A 20,740-nucleotide genomic window follows, 5' to 3' on the forward strand; every position below is an offset into this window, starting at 1 on the left:
TCCCTGACCCAGGACCTCCACTCCACCTACCTGGAGACAGTGGAGAACACGACAATCCTAACACACACCCTGGCATTGGTCAATGTCAACTACCATACCATTAACCGGGAAACGTAGTCCGGTACTCACTTCCAGGACCAGCGCTTCTTGGAATGTATCACCTCATATGCCCTGTATCAGGTGGTAACCTCCCTAAAGTGGAGTGGAAACTACTAGATGCGGTCATCACCAACATGGGCAACAGGTGCACGACAGTGGAGGTTAACCGATCACTGGTTAGATCTGACCATGAACTTTTCACTGTTTCCACATCCTAGCATCTCCCCCACCCACAGATACCACAGTGTATACCTTTTCTACAGCTAGATTTACACTACTAGTGACAGGGGTAGGGGGATTCACAGCCCCCACGCTAAGGGGAAACACTGCTCAAGATACAGACAGATTTACAAATGCAGTCTATAATCATCTACATGGATGCATGGATCGTGCCATCACTGGTAAACCAAGACTCACTCCTCCTAGATAAGGACACCGGTCTGGTGGACCTCTGCAATAAACAGGCTATAGTACAAAAGTAGGACAGTGTTCCAGTCACACAGCAAATCCCATGAAGGTCAGACATCCGTGACCACTATTAGTATGATATATAGGTCCCTCATGACATCATCCAAGGCTAACATCAGCAGGAGAATATGCAAGGATTCGAAAGATAACCACTAAGCTTTCTTTGGCTATGTCAAGGATCTATATAGTGACACACAGATTTGCACTGCGTCTGTGAAATATAGCACAAAATATGCTGACCCTACTGATATCGCCAACATCCTTGCAGATACATTCGGTGCATACTTCACCCCCTAAAGAGCCCACAACACTACCAGAAAGGTACAGTATCCCAACCATCAGAGACACACAGGTGGAAATGGCCCTCTCTAAAAGCAGACCACAGCATCAATGGAGGCAGATGTTGACCCAGACTGCATCTTGCAAACTGTACAAGACAACCTGCCCACCACCTAATTAAGCATTCCAACCTCAGCCTCTCCACAGGCTACTTGCCCATACAATGGCACGTGGCAACAATTATTTCACTCCATCACGGGGAAATCACAACTGACCATGGTAACTACCATCCCATAAGCCTGACTAGCCTGGTTTGCAATGGTATGGTTCGCATCCTCATGGCACTCATTGATAATGATATTGGTAACCTTCGAACACATGACCCAACCCAGGTCAGCCTGCTTGAGTGCTGTTCATGCCTACTGAACCTGTTTGATGTCTTACATACAGTCACCAAGACATTAGATGACAGGGGAGGTGGTTCACACATACTACCTGGACCTCACCAAGGCTTTTGACACCATGCCCCACTCAGGTATTATTGATAAACACACCAGCCTGTACATTCACCCATACATCACAGGTTGGGTTGCCAAAGGGCTTACACATGGAACTCACAAGGTACAACTAGCGGTCTCCAGGTCCAACTCTTGAACAGTCATGACTGGTGTCCCACAGGACTCAGTCCTGGGAGCCCTACTGCTTGGCATATACATCTCAGATGTACAGGCAAACACAGGTGGACTACGGCAGACCATGTCTGGCAATGACTGCAAACTGGGAACCATGATTGATAGTCCAGCTGACACGGACATCCCTCAAGTGTCCTCACAAAGAATGTCACAGGGTGCCAACAACATGGCCTCCAGCCTAGTGCCACTAACTGCATGGTCATTCCATTGTGGAATTGGCACCCACATATTAACACATGAGCGGCAGCCACTTTAATACAGATGAGGTAATGGGGTATCTGGGGACTAAGGTATATAGTGATTTCCCCTGTGACAATCATATCTTCACAGTAGTTAGGACATCCTTCTATGTAGGCAATCTGACTACTACAGGATTCCAATCTAGACATACTGGGGTTATAGTGGCCCTTTACTCATCACTCATTAGTCCCATCATAGGGTATAATAACCCATGTGGTATGTACCTCAGAGGACATGTCCAACAGCTGGGGGGTCCACGAATGTACCTCACCAAAAGAAATACTGGCCTCCAACATATGGCCTATGCAGCTGGACTGAATAAACTCCTGCTTTACTCAGTGGCATCTCATTTACCCAGAGATGATCTCCACTGACCAACACAGCCATGTCAAACTCAGGCTTGATGGATATGCTCCACCTATGGGAATCCATGTCACAGTGAGCCACACACTGTAGTAAGCTGACCTTGCCACAACAATAACCAGAAGATGCTGGAGGGACAGCTTCCTGTCACACACACTCCCCATACTTTGGAACAACATCCCTAACTACATTATACAGAGCCCCTCACTAACACTCTGAAAGAGAAACCTTGAAGGGTGGATGGGGAACAGTAGATGCACCCCAGGGATCCCGCCATTGGCTCTGCTCCACAGAGGTATGGTTAATGAATCAATGGGGTGGCAAAAGCTGACACATTTTGGCTGGCCTTATGAATGGCCTCTGGCAGTTGGCCAAGTACCTACCTATGAATCTATACATACAGTATCTGCATATGCTGATAGCTTAATTTACTGTTCAGGTGTTGACTACCTTGTGCCAATGGCTGTTGTGTGTGCAATAGTTGAGGGCTAACTATGTTGGATGCACACAGTAGACTGCCTATACATGACAATGTACAGGTAGTCTTGTGTGTATGCCATCCATTTTTACTGTGTGTGCAGGTGGAGAAAGGTGTTAATCCCTAGGTGCCTGCACTGTCAGTGTGTGCGCTATACGTTCCCTCTTTACCAAGGCATGGGCATACTGGGCACACCTCTGTCTGCCTACTAGGGCTGGCTCAGAGTGTTCGTGGTCTGAGTACCTCTGTGCCTGTGGTGCCCTTGGCAATGGTGGTGGGCTGTGCGAGCCTTCACCATTCTGTCCTTGCTGTAGCTGTTTACGCAGGACCATATTGTGTTGCATCGCACACACTATGAAGATGTGGGCACATGTGCCTGAAGAGTACTGCAAGGCTCCACTAGATATGTACAAGCAACGGAACCGTGATTTCAGCATCCCAAACACATGCTCTATGTTGATTCTGGTTTGTGCGTGTGCCTCATTATGGCATTCCTGCATGGGTGTGTGTGTGCATTTCTGATGGGAGTCATCATCCACGGTTCCAGTGCATAGCCAGCATCCCCCACCAGGTGGCCATTTGGGATGCCCCCTCTGGCAAATAACCGATACAGCTGTGAGGCATGCCAGATGTGGGAGTCGTGATAGCTTCCAGGGCTGCCAGCACACACATCCATAATAATGGCATGGGCATTGCACACGACCTGGCAATTGATGGAGGGGTATCCCTTGCGGTTTATGTAGTGCCTACCCTGCTCACAGGGTGACGACTTGATGTGTATGTACATGCAGTCTATTGCACCCAGTACCTCTGGGTATTCTGCCACACTGTGGAAGAGACGCATATTGCTGGCCAACTCCTCCTATGTTCAGGGGAAGTATATGTGCTCATTGGCATATAGTAACATGGCATCAAGGAACTGGTGTAGTACCCTGGATGCTGATGCCTGTGAGATCCCCATGATATCCCCAGTTGGTCTTTGAATGGTACCTGTAGCTAATATTCTCAGGCTTACACATACCTCCGTATCCACTGGGATGGGTTCCCCTCTGTTTGTTCTGGCTCTGAGGCATTGCTGGCACAGCTCCACAAGTTGCTGTAGGGTGTCCCTGTCAACCTTGTAATGCTCTACTATCTCCAGATCATGTAGCCCCTGGTAGGTTACCCTGGGTCTGACCATTCTCCTCCTCCTCTGGTACCTGCAGTGGTTGTGCGCATCATCCTCCACACCACCTTCAGTCTACAACTCATGCTGGTGGATCAAAGCTATGGCAGCCCCTAACATGTACATATTAAAAGTTCCCCGTCTGTATACACTACTGGTGCAGAGTGTATGGGAATACACAAATATGTGTGAGGTGCTTTCACACTTTATAGTATTGTGCTATGGATGCTGCTGATGTAAGTGGGTGTGTATGAACTATTCCAGTTGCTGCATGTCTTAATTATGGGTTTTGCAATGAGTACTGCAAGTGTGGGGCCTTTACTGTGGAGATCTACTTGCCTGCCTTGATTAATCTGTTGCCCTTTAATTCACTTTTAGACCTGGATCCCCTCCCATTATCAGGCATGCATCCAACTGCCGTCTTTCTTGTTTTGTACTTTCCCTACCCAGTCATGGCGAAATGTGTCTTGTAGCTGATATACCGCATATCGCCTTTGTTCTGCTTTGACATTTTGCTGTTTTCTTTGCAATACAGCCCCGCCCCTTCCCTGTTCTTCAGGTAGCTGCTTGCAGCCTTGTTAGCTGTTGTCAATGGCCCACTGTATGCTCCTATATGTTAGTTAGTCATTTGTAGTCCAGTTTCACTGCTGCAGCATTTCCTTATTTCTTTCCTATATCCTTCCTATTTCATGTAACGCTCATATCCATTTACCGGGTTTATGCGCATTTTCATCTCCGTTCAAATGGATACTCGGTTACCTTGTGTACTCTCAGTTAAGCATAGCTATGGGCAATTCGACACACCCCTATCCTGCAACTTTGCCTAGCTAGGGGCAGACTGGTTTAACAATGCTTCAATGTGCTTACAGCAATGATGACACCCCCCCTTGATGTCATCTTTATCTCAAGGGCTCACCTCAGTGTTAGAATGCTACACTGTGATGTGCATCCTTAAACCAGCAGGAAATCTGCGACTCACTACTACTCCTCTCATTTGCATGGCACTGCCTACTTATTCCTAGCTACTGAGCATAACACTGTCACTGCCCCTTAGCAACCCTTGCGCCATGAGTATGGTAAAGCATGCCTGCCATTGACTATTATGGGGAAATCGTGATATGTGTTTCATTGCAGTTTTATTCTATATTTTTATATATTCCTTGCGATCCCCTTTGCGCACCGCTGCCCTGCACTTCCACGTCGCGATAGTGCGACTTTATATATTAAATGTTAATTTTATATTTTGTACATTTTTTTTATGCCAATGGCTATATATTTAGCCATTGGCATATATTAACATTATAATGAATGTGTTTGGTCGGCTTTCATGGCTCCAATTTTATGTTTGCAAAAATGTAAACCGTTTTCTATGGTTTACATTTCTGCTTGCTTACACTACGCCTGCATCACTTCCTGAATCGCTACATACCTTTATTTGCATGCTACACTGCTGCACATGGGGTAGTTAGCATACAAGGCTCAGGAGTTGAGCGGGCGTAGCGTACGCAGATAGTGCACGTGGAAACAGCTCGTACCTGAATCGCTTGGCAGCCATATTTAGTGTTAGATCACCGATGCTACGCCTGCACCTGACGCAAGCTTCATGAATCCCGGGGCATATCTTCACTGTGTCTTTTGCTGATAAATTTCCCTTTTTCTTTATTCATGCTAACTTATTCTTGTCATAGTAACTGATCAAAATTATAGACTGACGTTTGATATTATTTCTTTCTTCTACCCTACATCTTTCTGTCAATACTTCTATGTAATTGTCTTTACATTTTCTTTTTAAAGTTACCCATCATTTTCCCATGAATTATAAAAAGCTATCATAAAAGTATGAGCAACCATAACTCTGACAATGCATTAACTACTTATGGATACTTGCTACACTCACTTGTCAACATTTCCAAACATTTTTCATACCTAAGATCTTCATCGCCTTTACCAGATTAGGTTCAACTGCTACATAATCCGAGAAACCTGCAACGTGTTTCCTTGCATCTATCTTTTTGAATTAATTGAATATAGAACAAAGTCTTTCTTTGCCTTAACTTTCCACATTACATAGTAAATGTAGTATTTATTCATAATTTCAACTTTGAATATTGTATAAGTTTGTTTAGTTTTAATATCTTAACCCTCTCTTCCCCATTGCTCTTCGATAACTTAAAATATTCCATCATCAGGATATCCATACAAATTCTGAACTAGATTGTATTTTCATATAGCTTGACCTAGCCTGTCATGCTTATGGGGAAGAAGCTGTTGCTATTCTTAAATTACAGCTTTGCTTTTTAACATCTTCTACTAGTAATCGCACAAGTTTCCCAATAATCTCATCTGTACTCTTATCTCTGAATTTTTAATTGATATTCCTAAACATTCTGGAAGTCCAAATGACCATTTATAGTTTCTTCATAAATATTAAATCTGTGGCAAACATTTTATATCCATCAAACAAATTAGATCATCTTCCACCTGCTGTCACCATCTCAGAATTACTAACCTCCTCACATCACTTTTAATACTATTAACATTTGCAGTTGCTACATTTAAATTAACCTTTCTGTTTTATGGTCTGTAACTGATTGCTTATTATTCCTTATAAGTGCCCTGTTTTTGTTCAAACTCTTTTGGCGGTATATATATTGTGCTATTCTTCAACAAAAGTAGGTCAACTTTCCTCTTCAGTTTCATCTAACCTAAAGTGCTCACAGTTATCCAATCTTTCAATTCTTACTGAAATATTTAAAGCAATAGTTTTAATCTGTAAACCACCATTTGACCTCACTGCAGTATTTTAATTTTTTACATTTTTATCATGTCCTGTATCAGTAAACTCATTATTTTAATCATAATTCACATTTACCATAATTTCCACCTTCTTCAACAGACAGACAATCAATCCAAAAAATAACATTCAGAGCTGCATTTTTGACAAAAACCTTTGGAATGACTGATTTAATGTCCTTCTCCACACATTTTAAATGTTTTCTTTCTAGACAGTTATTAATCAATTGTGAACGTTTTTCACAAAAGTAACACAGGTAAGGTTGTCCATGTACCTCATATTGCCTCTTAACTCATTTCTAATCATGAAATTTAGCAAATGCATTAGTTTCTGCTCCTCCACATTCAGTGATATTCTCACTTCTCAGACCCAGTTTTACAATTCTGTATTATCATAGCTTAGTTTCATATCCTGTTTGCAGCTTTGCTCAAAAAAAGATTTTCGAATGCTCAGCTTGTATCTCTGCAGTTTTAAACTGTATAAACAATGTTTTGTATTACTTTGAAAATATTGTGGTACCACAACAAATTCATTTCATAGGTAGCAATTTTCCCCCATCGAAATATGCCAAAAATATTTCAGCTAATATTACTGATTCAAGGTTTCTTCAGAGTTTCTTGCTACATGTGAATCTATGCACATTTATACAAGGTTATAAAACCCAGAGACTCGTTATCTGTGCCCAAAATGTTTCATACTAGTGTGTTCTGGACTGCAATGTGTGGAGATATAAGGGATGCTGAATGTCCACATCCCTAATGGTCTGATAAACAAGACACACAGATCACTCCTAAGGAGTCTGTAGGACACTGATCACATGGATAGAGCCTCCAGCTTCTCCTGATAGTTCAGATATTTTAGTCCCATATTTTTTTATTAGGAACCTTTGATGCCTCTCCAATTACTTGATATATCAAGCATGATACATCCCAAAATGGGCACCGTGTTCTACAATGTCTCTGATCAGTGCAGAATATAGAGGGGTAAAGGCTTCTCTGGATCTAGGGGAGATACGCTTTGTGATCAGATAGAAGTATTTACAAATGCCTACTCCAACATGAAGATGAAAGGAGAGGGAGGTATCTACCCAGGTCTATGTCAACCCATCAAAAACTCACTTAAACGAATTCCAGATAAACAAGTCCAGTTCAGTGAAAGTGCATTTCCAATTAAAAGTACTATCACAAAAAACACATTACCGAATGAAAAAAACGAAAGAATAAAAAGAAAAAAAAATACAGCAAACACACACACACCCGCTGCTTATATATACTAATTCCAAGATCACACTACATTGGGGAAAAGGGAATATTCTCTTATCCTCACTGTACCGCGATCTACAATAACAACTGATATAAACATTAAAGGTTCCCCTCCCATACACCATTTAACAATGAATGCACCTGCACTACCGCAGGATCCCAGAACCAGCAAAAGCTTTTTGGTGATGTGTTGTGCGTGAAAGTGCGTTTTCATGTAAATGCACTTTCACTGAACTGGATTCGTTTATCTTGAATTCGTTCAAGTGAGTTTTTGATGAGTCAAAGTAGACCTATCTACCCACATTCCAAAGTCTATCAGAACATCTTCATTTTGGTGTAGTGTGTTGTCAATACAATAAGCTTGGTGGAGAAATTGCTTACCAAATGTGATGATATTGCACTTCTCCTAACTTGGTTTTAGCTCATTATCTATGAATTAGCTACTAATGTGTAAGATCAAGTTGTACCTTTTGCATGTCAGAAGGGGATTGGAGAGTGGTACTCAGTTTACAGTTATAAAACTTGTGAAACTATATATCTCTATTTTGAGAAGTATATGTCAAGAAACAGAGGTCCTAAGATGGAACCCTGAGGGATTCCACTCATTACCTTCATGTTCTTAGCAGATGCACCTGCTAACCTAACTGTGCAAGTTCTCCTCCACAGCCAGTATATACCATCCACCTAATTATACAGGGATTAGTTTGGAATTCCTTTAGTTTATTAATTATTTTAGCATGTGGTATGCTAACAAATGATTTGGGAGTTCAATATATGCTGTATGTATATCATGACCACTGTCCATGGCAAGTTTTTCCCTCTTAAAGAAGTTCTCTGTATTCAGTAGACAGGATCTACTTTTAATAAAGCCAAACTACCAGCAGTCAATTCTTATAAGATTTTTAATATCAGTTTATTAGGGCAGTTATGAACTGTTCCATGGTCTTACAGATGAGGCTCATCAGGCTAGTAGGTCTGAGGTGGAAGCATTATTATGAAGTAACATCCACATTGCTATGCACTTATACCTTGAGGACAAAGATAGTAGCTAAGCTCAGGTTGAATAGTTGTAGAAGAGTGTCTACCGGTACATATGTAGTGCTGTTCAGCAGACAAATGGATATGTTTTCAGGTCCCATGGAGTTTGCATTTTTTTTTCCGAAAAATAGCTTCAGCAAGTATAATTTAGTGATGATATGGAGATGGAGATCATTTTGATATGTAGCTTCATATAGTTGTCTCAAGTGAGAAATTTGCACTGCATTTATCTGCCAATATTTTAGTGATGTCCACCGGATCCAAATATACAGTTCTATTTTAAATAAGTGTAGAGCAACATTATTATTTTGTCTTAATTTACTGATGGGAGTAAAGAACAATTTCTAAGTCTCCTTAGCATCCAATGCTAGACTAAGTTCTTATGATGCCTTTGTTTTTCTGACTGTATTTTTCAGTACCTTCATTACATTTTTGATGTTGACCTTGATTAGTGGGTCATTATTTTTTTCTGGGTATTAGGTAGATTTTTTTAAACCTTGTACCCTTGGGACTCATCAAACTCCTTAGAAGAGTTTAGTCCTCTGTGCCATCAGTAGACTCCACAAATACTCTTGACATATTACCTTAAGTCTTACAAAAAGTGAGTAAAAGTCAGGCACCCATGGCACACAAAGTAGTTTTTTGAGCTATTCAAAGACATGCAAGTTAGCTGATAATGACAGCTTTTCTCACTGCAGCTAACATGTCTTCAGACTGCTTTTTCTCACAATCAGGAAAACAGTCCATTTGTCCTGTAGCTGTTACCACTGGCAGTGGCATTATGTCTGAATCCCTGGGCAACTTTTAGCAATAACGCATACATAAATGGTGCTACAAATTTAGGAGGGAGTTGAGGTCAGTAATTTTTTTTATTTAAACTTCTAGTGTTGAGTAGTATTACATTGATATTGTCCAAATATCTTAAGTATTGCTTAAAATATTTCCTCTCCATTATTAAAAGAAGCTGTGGAGATGAACTATTTAGGGTAGCAATCAAAAATTCAGGGAAGCTGTATTGCAAAACTTTGTATAAAGCCTTGGAGTGCAAAAATAATGATGGTTGATTAACAGATTGCATTGATATTAGATTATGATCAGAAAACAGTGCTTGTACTCCCACAGTTTTAATACTTAGGCCAGGTGGTTTTGTAGGTACCATCTAGAGAGCGTATTATAAAAATGAGAAACTGGATGAGTAATATTATTTGGGAGGGGAGGTGCTCTAGAATCTCATGGGACAAATAATGTTATTGATGGACATCGGGACTCTAGGGACCCTGCTCATTTATGTATACTGTCAAGCAATAACTATAAAAATATGTACTATACTGAAAATACACAATAATAATAATAATAATCCTATTTAGAAGGACATGGATATGTCATGTACTAAACTGGTCCAATCTGGGATATCTTTGAGAGAACACAGTTGACTGATTTCGGACAAAAATTTAGACAATAGGAAAGGTTGGACAAAAATTTGGCGGAGGCAATTTACTGAGAACATATGGTAAGAGACCTACACCCTCATGAGGCACTCTAACAAAGCAAGACACTTTTACTTAATTGTTTAAGAAGTACTTCCTCTATTGTTACACTCCAGGAAAAGTGAATAAGATTGCCATGGATGTGAAAGAAGGTTGCCTTTGGTACAAGGATAACAAAAGGCATACGTGATGACATTTATTTTGGAACTAGAATTAGTATGAAGTTAACCTTCAAAAACAAGTAAGAGATGTCTTCAATGAGGAGACAGAAATAGATATTTTAGTTTCTTTCTTATTGGAGTAGTAGAGAAGGAAAAGGAAGTGAAAGGAACATACAGTTATGAATAGAAATAATGCTGTTATGTAAGAAAGTTGTATCCCAGCTTTGAAATCTCTTGAATTCCCAGATATACAAGAGTTAGAGAAAATAATAACATATTTACTCAAATAGAGGAATAATAATATAAGCATGTCAATAAACTCACTTTTCTACAGAAACAGAATCCATGAGCGGTTTATTTAAATAATGGAAATTAAGTTTGAGAAGGAAAGTGGAGGACAAAAGAGATAGCAAAGTGGGTTTAATTAGAAACTATTAAGGACCTGCTATTCATATAAACACATAACACAGTGTAAGAGATATTACTCTATTATGGCCCTGTTCTAGGAAATGAGAGGGTAGATATTATTTAAGAAGACACACAGTCCTACATTTTGGCAATGGAAACTTGAAGATTTAGAGATATGTATCACATTAAATGGATGCCTTTCTTTCAGGTGTTATGATGTTATGATAATTGAATCATTACATAAATTTGGGTGGTGTTTCTTCAGTTAAATAGTTCTGTTGATGCTGGAACACAGTCATTAGTAGTTTTGTCTGCGCATGACTGTAAAGTATAAAGATTGGATTATCGAAGGTTCATAGAAGGAAAGAAAGTAAATAATCTAGATATTGATGAACATTATAAAAAAGCAGTATATATGAGGATTACACAGTATGGGATCAGTAGTTATTGCTTATTTTGGATATATGGTTTGGGGTAAAAAGAAAGAACCATCATTTATAGAAAATTTACTTGAAAAAGTAAATGTATTCACTCTATAATTCTCAATCACAGACAGTCCCAAACCTTTCTTTTGGAAGCTCATTATAATTGTGTTGATGTCATTTACTTCAGCCAGATTTGGTGGTTCTATAAAGGTTGCATTTTAGCCAGGATCTGGGTACTTTTTAAAAATATAAAAATATTTATGACAAAATAAGGAAATTATTTCAGTTGTTTCTTTAATAACTTATGCTTGAATGATATGGCATCCACAGTGGACATACATATTTATCTAACTTGAATGTTAAAGAAAACAACAGCTTATCAACAAAATGTATGCGCTCATTGTTTCATTTAGTCAGAAATGAAAGTTTTTTTTTAAAGCCAGTTACTGCAGAAAGTGGTTTTTCACCTTCCAGTCCTGACAAGTCATGTGGAAGCAGTAGAGCATAAGAACTACTCTGAAATTCCTGCCATCCCAATAGATGCATTCAAGAAAATGTTTGCAGATTTTAGACAAACCCAGGGATTCTTGAAGCTTGGCGCAAGGACGGTGTTAGCCTTGCGCTGACCATGTGTCGTAGAGATGGTGCAGCAGCACCATATGCATATTAATGAAGGTGCGCTGACGCAACGTCCACGTGCACAGAAAACATGCGCGAGTGCAGAGGGGCATGCCTAAGTGCTGCACGGAGGCGTGAACATGGCTACAGATGTGCAACCTAAAATGCTGACTAGTACAGCCGGCCTCTAATAGAAATCACTCCTGTCAGGGTCCATGGAAACTGAAATGTATGCGAAGCATACAAGACAGTTCCATGAACACCAAAATAAAAAGTAAACACAAAGGCACATAGCTGAATATTGATTCCCCCATCCTTTGAACAAATGACATTTAAAATTCCGTGCCCGTATGTCATTGTAATGTTGATTGTTATACCAAGTGGAAGTGAAATGCAGCGTGTTTGCATGCTGCTGCCCTTTGCTAAGCCTAGCCCAATGGTTAGGGTTACGCTGACCAGAAAATATTTCCACAGGATTGTTACCAGCTTGTTTAGATGAAAAAGGCCCTTGGTTAAAGTCATTTTGCATTCCTTTCTGAGGGACAGTCCCTCTCTGGGCAGTTGTGTCCTTACCAAAAATATTAAAAATGGCAAATGTCTTGCAATTGTACAACATAATTATGTCCCATATTTTATGTAATAGTTCCATAAAATAGTTATTTCTGTATCTAAAATACCTAAATGTTACAAGAAACAGAATAAGTAACTAAACTGCTACAAGAATAAGCTTTCATTTAGGAATAAAAGTAAAGTTCTATCCTTTGTACTGACTGTGGGTATGTGTTGGCCTGTAAAATCTGATGTGTATCCCGAAAATGTCCCACTTTGACCATTTGAAAGGTGGCAACCCTACCAATGGTCAGAGCATTCGCTCAATATCTGCCCATTCAAAGTCCAAGTCATTTTTGTCTGGACGGCCCAAAGATGAATGTGAATTACCTGGGTCTGTTCGAAGAATCAGACCATTGGAGAAACGTTGGAATGGAAAAGACTTTATTGCTCTTGTCTTAAAACAGCATTAAAAAGTTTGCTATTCAGCAAAAATCATTCATTAAACCAGAAAAACAGTTAAAATCAAGCGCTTTCGCTTGGTCTCAATACCAAGCTTTATCAAGATGAAATGTGTGCTGAATAGAGCTGTTAATATAGGGCTCATTTACCACCATGTGACAACAATAATAATTAAGCTTTAAAGCTATACAGTCATTGACTAACCTAACTACACTTCACTTGCAACATTATACCATTATTATAAAATACATTGATGTTCATATAAATAAAAAAATATAGGAAATCATGTTGACTTTATTAAAATGTTAAAATACATTGGATCCATATTCTTATATCCTACAATAGAATAAATTCACTTTATGTTCTTTACCCTAATATTTGATTATATCCTACCCATAGCTATTAGAACTAGTGTATACATAAATATATAAAAATATTAAGATATATATAAAATGTATATAAATGTTACGATGTATAAATGTATAAATGAATAAACAAAGTTTATCAAAATATTTTTTATAAAACGTGAAAAAAATTTAAAAAAAATTTAAATATTTTATATATAAACTGCTCCCTAAAATACTTGTTAAAAACCAATGTATTACAAAAAATTGATGAACATATTATCCCATATTATATTACATTAATGTATCTAAACAAATAGCATATTGATCAAATGACTGACAATTTCTGTAAACAATACATTAAATGACTTATGAAATCACAGTCTGGCCATTCTTAATTTAAGGACACTTTTTATGTTTATGTTATCATTCAAATCAGGACTAGTGGCAGCATCTAATTTGAGCTGCCACAAAAGTTCCTTATATTCTAGACGTGCTTCCCAATCACCCCCTCTACCATCCATTTGTACTTGTTCTAACACAATAAAGTTTATACACATCTCTGGGCATGAGGTAGAATGTTTATAAAAAGCATTGGTTTCTTTTTTTCTAGAGACCTCATACAAATGCTCATAAATTCTCTTTCTTAGTGATCTCTCTGTTTTACCAACATAAAAACGATAACACTTTGTACAATAACCCAAATATACTATTCCTTGTGTTGCACAGTTCGCATAAATGTTGGCTTTGAAATAAAAATTCCTTGAAGGGATATATAAAGAGCCTCTATTAGAAATAGATGTGCACTGCTTGCACATTCCACATTTGTAGGTGCCTTTTTTCAAATTCTTACTATTGCTAGTTCTCCCTTGGGGTTGAAACTTCTCAAATAATTCTTTTATGTTGGTGTCCCTACGTCTGGTAAATTTAGGATACTTCGAAATATGTTTTTTCAATTCTTCATGTCCTGTTAAAATCGGCCAAAACTTAGCGATTACCTCTTCAATTCGTTTTGAGTTATTTGAATAGGTATGTGTGTCGTTATTAGAAAAAAACAGTATTATTAACTTGACTGAGTTTTGGTTCCTGAGTCTGTCCCAAACCTAATAAAGGGGGATATTTATTCTCTCTATGTTCCAGGACTTCCTTACCCATTTCATCTATCAATCCTTCAGGATAACCTCTTTCTAAAAACATACTTTTTAATGTCATCTATTCTTCCATAAAGTATTCTAAAGTACTTGACATTCTTGATGCCCTAATCATTTGCCCTTTAATAATACCTTTTTTCTGATAATAAGGATGACCACAAGTGAAATGTAGGTATGTGTTAGAAAAAGTAGGTTTTCTACACAACTTGGAAGTGAACCTATTATTGACACAATCTTTAGAAACTGTCACATCCAAATAATTCATTTTCTCATTACTACTGACATGTGTGAAAGACAAAAAAGAAGTCGTGGAATTGATGTATTCAAAAAATTCCAAAAACTGTTCCTCAGTACCACTCCACAAAATACTTATATTGTCTAGAAACCTAGTATAGTGTTTTATATACTCCTTCCATTGAGTGGAAAAAAATGAAGTCCTGCTGCCATCTGTGTAATACTATATTTGCATACATTGAGGCGCATGGTGCACCCATTGCCACCCCCTTTTTTGTTTGTATATCTCTCCATTAAAAAACATGAAATTATTTTTCAGTATAATTTCCATGAATTCAACAAGTAAATTGATAGTATTGGCTGACATACCTGATTCTTTCACTAATGTTTCATTGAACCAATTTAAACCCTGTTCATGTGGAATACTCGGAAACAAATCCACAACATCAATAGTTCTCAGTATTAAGTCTACTTGAAAAAAACCTTCCTGTATACCTCTTAAAAATCCCAGGAATCCTTACATATGTATTTCAAGGTTGTGGCAAAGTTCTTGAGCCAATAGTCAACAAACTTACCTATAGGTTCTAAAATACCTCCTTTACCTGACACTATAGGCCTGAATTTTAATGGTTCAAGACCTTTATGTGTCTTGGGATTCCAAAAATTATTGGTATCTTAGGTTTGCTGACATTCAGGTAATTATATACCTCTTCATTGATGAATCCTTGTAATAAATTGTCCATCAGGGTGTACTTAATTTTAGAATAAGCTAAATTCACTTCATTTTTGGATAACAAGTCATATTTTTCAGAGTCTTGTAACATATTAAACAGTTACATTTCATAGTCCTGCATATACATCAAAACAAGCCCTCCTCCTTTGTCTGGCTTCATGGTTCTACACTTTTCTTTCCTTAGGAGCTGAATTAATGCCATCTCTTCTGATTTCATATTGGCAGGTGCTCCGTCTTTTTTTTTAGAAATGATCTTTCTTATTTCCTTACTGACCATTTCCTGAAACACTTTTAAAGATGGATGGATTGGGGGTTGTAAGTATTGGATCTAGTTAATGTGGTTTTTGTGTAGGGCTGTCCATTAAAATTCAGAGTTAAATTTATCTGCCTTATAAATAGCTTCAAATCTATTAAAGCTTCTGCTAAATCAGCAGGGCACGCTGGAATAAAATGAAGACCTTTTATAAACAAGTCAAAAAAACCCTTCTTAATTTCTATCTCTGTAAAATTGTATATTGCGAAATTTTTATCCTTCACCAAGGTATAATCTTTACTTTCTTCACCTTCATGTAGAACTACTTCATTGGAGTCTACCAAATCTAAAAAACTATTATTAGTCACCCCCAAATCTATGACTTTCTCCATTTCTGTTGTTGGAAGTTCTCCCCCCTCCCTGTTAATCTGTTCTGGGGGAAGTGAAAATCCTGATGGGAGTCTTTTCTACTCTTTTCAGCTAATCTTTCACTCCTTCTCAATGTTTCAGTGAGAGGTTGTGTATGAACATTCCTATATGTATTTACCTGAGCTCCAACCCTATTACGGTCATCTTTCCATTTATTTCTCACTACCACAGGGTAAGCTAACCCTTCTTTGTATTCGTTTAAATCCCTTTCTAGTTTATTGATCTTCCTATTCAAAATTTTCAAACAATACTGGTCTACCTCATTGAATACATTATCATAGCTTTTTTTAACAGATAAAAAACTGGTGTCATTAATCAATTTTTCATTCTGGACATTTAAATCATTAAGGAGAATGTCAGCCTTAGCTTCATATTCTTCAACCATTACTTCCAATACCTGCAGTCCAGCTCTGTTAAAAATGTTACACAGTTTCTCATAATATGCTGTTCCTGGCTGCACGTTGTTGGGAAACTTAAAACAACGTAAGCCCTTAGGTACACGTTCAACATTTACACATTCTTTTAAATAGTTGATCTCTAATTGGTTACTTTTATATAAATATAGTCTTTCTTTTAAATTATTAAACCACTATTCAATGTCAGTTTTATCAACTTGTACAGTACCTTGTTTGAACCAGAACTGCTGGTCCGCCCAGACATTAAAATTGAATTGTTTGTTTGGATCATCAAATTCAGATGAACGCTGACCAGAAAATATTTCCACAGGATTGTTACCAGCTTGTTTAGATGAAAAAGGCCCTTGGTTAAAGTCATTTTGCATTCCTTGTTGTGGAACCACTGCTTCACGAGTTGTACGCGTTTTTCTTTGCTCTAACGCCTGTTCTTGGTTACCAGGAATTGGACAGGAAGTCCCGCCTCTATTGCACCTTAGCATCTCATTTAATTGGGTTAACAAATCCAAAACTTTATTGAACTCAGCGCGTGTCACCGGAGCATCATTGCCTTCTGTTCTGAGCAATTGTGGTGTATTAAAAAAGTCCCCTTGGTCTGCTTCCTCAGCCATGGAAAAAATAAAGACCAATAATACGAAAAACGAAGCAATTTACACCAAAGCAACACTTCCACTGTTCGAAGAACTAGACCGTTGGAGAAACATTGGAATGGAAAAGACTTTATTGCTCTTGTCATAAAATAGCATTAAAAAGTTTGCTATTCAGCGAAAATCATTCATTAAACCAGAAAAACTGTTAAAATCAAGCACTTTCGCTTGGTCTCAATACCAAGCTTTATCACTTGTTTCCGAGTATTCCACATGAACAAGGTTTAAATTGGTTCAATGAAACATTAGTGAAAGAATCAGGTATGTCAGCCAATACTATCAATTTACTTGTTGAATTCATGGAAATTACACTGAAAAATAATTTCATGTTTTTTAATGGAGAGATATACAAACAAAAAATGGGGGTGGCAATGGGTGCACCATGCGCCTCAATGTATGCAAATATAGTATTACACAGATGGGAGCAGGACTTCATTTTTTCCACTCAATGGAAGGAGTATATAAAACACTATACTAGGTTTCTAGACGATATAAGTATTTTGTGGAGTGTTACTGAGGAACAGTTTTTTGGAATTTTTTGAATACATGAATTCCACGACTTCTTTTTTGTCTTTCACACATGTCAGTAGTAATGAGAAAATGAATTATTTGGCTGTGACAGTTTCTAAAGATTGTGTCAATAATAGGTTCACTTCCAAGTTGTGCAGAAAACCCACTTTTTCTAACACATACATACATTTCACAAGTGGCCATCCTTATTATCAGAAAAAAGGTATTATTAAAGGGCAAATGATTAGGGCATCAGGAATGTCAAGTACTTTAGAATACTTTATGGAAGAATTGATGACATTAAAAAGTATGTTTTTAGAAAGAGGATATCCTGAAGGATTGATAGATGAGATGAGTAAAGAAGTCCTGGGACATAGAGAGAATAAATATCCCCCTTTATTAGGTTTGGGACAGACTCAGGAACCAAAACTCAGTCAAGTTAATAATACTGTTTTTTTTAATAACGACACACATACCTATTCAAATAACTCAAAACGAATTGAAGAGGTAATCGCTAAGTTTTGGCTGATTTTAACAGGACATGAAGAATTGAAAAAACACATTTCGAAGTATCCTAAATTTACCAGACGTAAGGACACCAACATAAAAGAATTATTTGAGAAGTTTCAATCCCAAGGGAGAACTAGCAATAGTAAGAATTTGAAAAAAGGCACCTACAAATGTGGAATGTGCAAGCAGTGCACATCTATTTCTAATAGAGACTCTTTATATATCCCTTCAAGGAATTTTTATTTCAAAGCCAACATTTATGCGAACTGTGCAACACAAGGAATAGTATATTTGGGCTATTGTACAAAGTGTTATAGTTTTTATGTTGGTACAACAGAGAGATCACTAAGAAAGAGAATTTATGAGCATTTGTATGAGGTCTCTAGAAAAAAAGAAACCAATGCTTTTTATAAACATTCTACCTCATGCCCAGAGATGTGTATAAACTTTATTGTGTTAGAACAAGTACAAATGGATGGTAGAGGGGGTGATTGGGAAGCACGTCTAGAATATAAGGAACTTTTGTGGCAGCTCAAATTAGATGCTGCCACTAGTCCTGGTTTGAATGATAACATAAACAAAAAAAGTGTCCTTAAATTAAGAATGGCCAGACTGTGATTTCATAAGTAATTTAATGTAATGTTTACAGAAATTGTCAATCATTTGATCAGTATGCTATTTGTTTAGATACATTAATGTAATATAATATGGGATAATATGTTCATTGGTTTTTAACAAGTATTTTAGGGAGCAGTTTATATATAAAATATTTAAAATTTTTAAAAAATGTTTTCATATGTTTTATTAAGAATATTTTGATAAACTTTGTTTATTCATTTATACATTTATACATCGTAACATTTGTATACATTTTATATATATCTTAATATTTTTATATATTTATATATACACTAGTTCTAATAGATATGGGTAGGATATAATCAAATATTAGGGTAAAGAACATAAAGTGAATTTATTCTATTGTAGGATATAAGAATATGGATCCAATGTATTTTAACATTTTAATAAGGTCAACATGATTTCCTATATTTTTATATTTATATGAACATCAATGTATTTTATAGTAATGGTATAATGTTGCAAGTGAAGTGTAGTTAGGTTAGTCAATGACTGTATAGCTTATTATTGTTGTCACATGGTGGTAAATGAGCCCTATATTAACAGCTCTATTCAGCACACATTTCATCTTGATAAAGCTTGGTATTGAGACCAAGCGAAAGCGCTTGATTTTAACTGTTTTTCTGGTTTAATGAATGATTTTCGCTGAATAGCGAACTTTTTAATGCTATTTTAAGACAAGAGCAATAAAGTCTTTTCCATTCCAACGTTTCTCCAACGGTCTGGTTCTTCGAACAGTGGAAGTGTTGCTTTGGTGTAAATTGCTTCGTTTTTCGTATAATTACCCGGGTCTACCTACCATGTCATGAAAGATAAGTATTTGTGTGTACCTATGTGCATGAAGTACAGCATGTGGAAGATCAAATATGCTAGGGTTGTCCTCACAACCATATTGGTACCAGAGATATGTAGAGTACGCAATGTGTTCTGTTGTCTGTGCCATGGGCCATCAGCCAGAGAAGGGATGGATGGTGTGTGTGGAATATGATGCGGGGTGATGGGTAATGTAATAATTCACCAAGGGGAGACTGGGTCGGATGTACAATAGGTGAACTGGAGGTGTACGAGGGAGCAGTGGGTGAATCAGAAAGGGAACCAAAGAACATACATTCACATCTGCAATACACCCTAATGGGCCATACTGCAGAACACAATCCCACAAATATATGAACATTAAAATGTGCGATACACATGTACAAAAACGTTACCGGCTCTCACCCACATAACGGTCTGGCCTGAACTGAGCCATCCAATCCCAACACACCTGGATACATAATTGAATACCCATCATCCCCTCCACAGCACACACCCCCCCCCCCTTGCTGAACGTCCACTAAAACCACCCATACTCGGGCTGCTAGCTTGGCGCAGCCATATCTGCACATAGTGCCCCCTACCCATATCTAGTAGGCAGTCTCACCCTAGGCAGTCTCAGGCTTGCAAACTAGGTATCCCTTGCATGTATAACCCTCCCTCATTTTCATAAAGCCAAAAGAATTGGAGTCATTGGTGTCCACAATTTATGAACATCCCTCATGGGATAAGTGTCTGTTCTAAAGATTAGACTTGGTGGCACAACACGATGTCCAGCCCATAGACATCCGGACACAAGTTGCATTAGCATTAGTTGTCCACAACCCTGCTCAGCCTCCAGCCAGTCCTGCAGAACCTACAACCCGGGATTAAACACCTGACCATGATGCATGCCTCCACATGTGCATTATTGGGAATATATACCTTTCACATGTTCCCATGAAGTTTCCCCATAGCCATCTTCCAAATAGTACATGTCCACAAATTGTATACCCCATCCAGGTTCCTAGTCGTAATGATGCACACAAAACCTGTATACAAATGATACAGGTACCTCCCGTATGTTGTTGTTCATA

The sequence above is a fragment of the Protopterus annectens genome, chromosome 1.part2 (genome assembly GCF_019279795.1).
Source record: "Protopterus annectens isolate FY-2018-M chromosome 1.part2, PAN1.0, whole genome shotgun sequence".
Classification (NCBI taxonomy): domain Eukaryota; kingdom Metazoa; phylum Chordata; order Ceratodontiformes; family Protopteridae; genus Protopterus; species Protopterus annectens.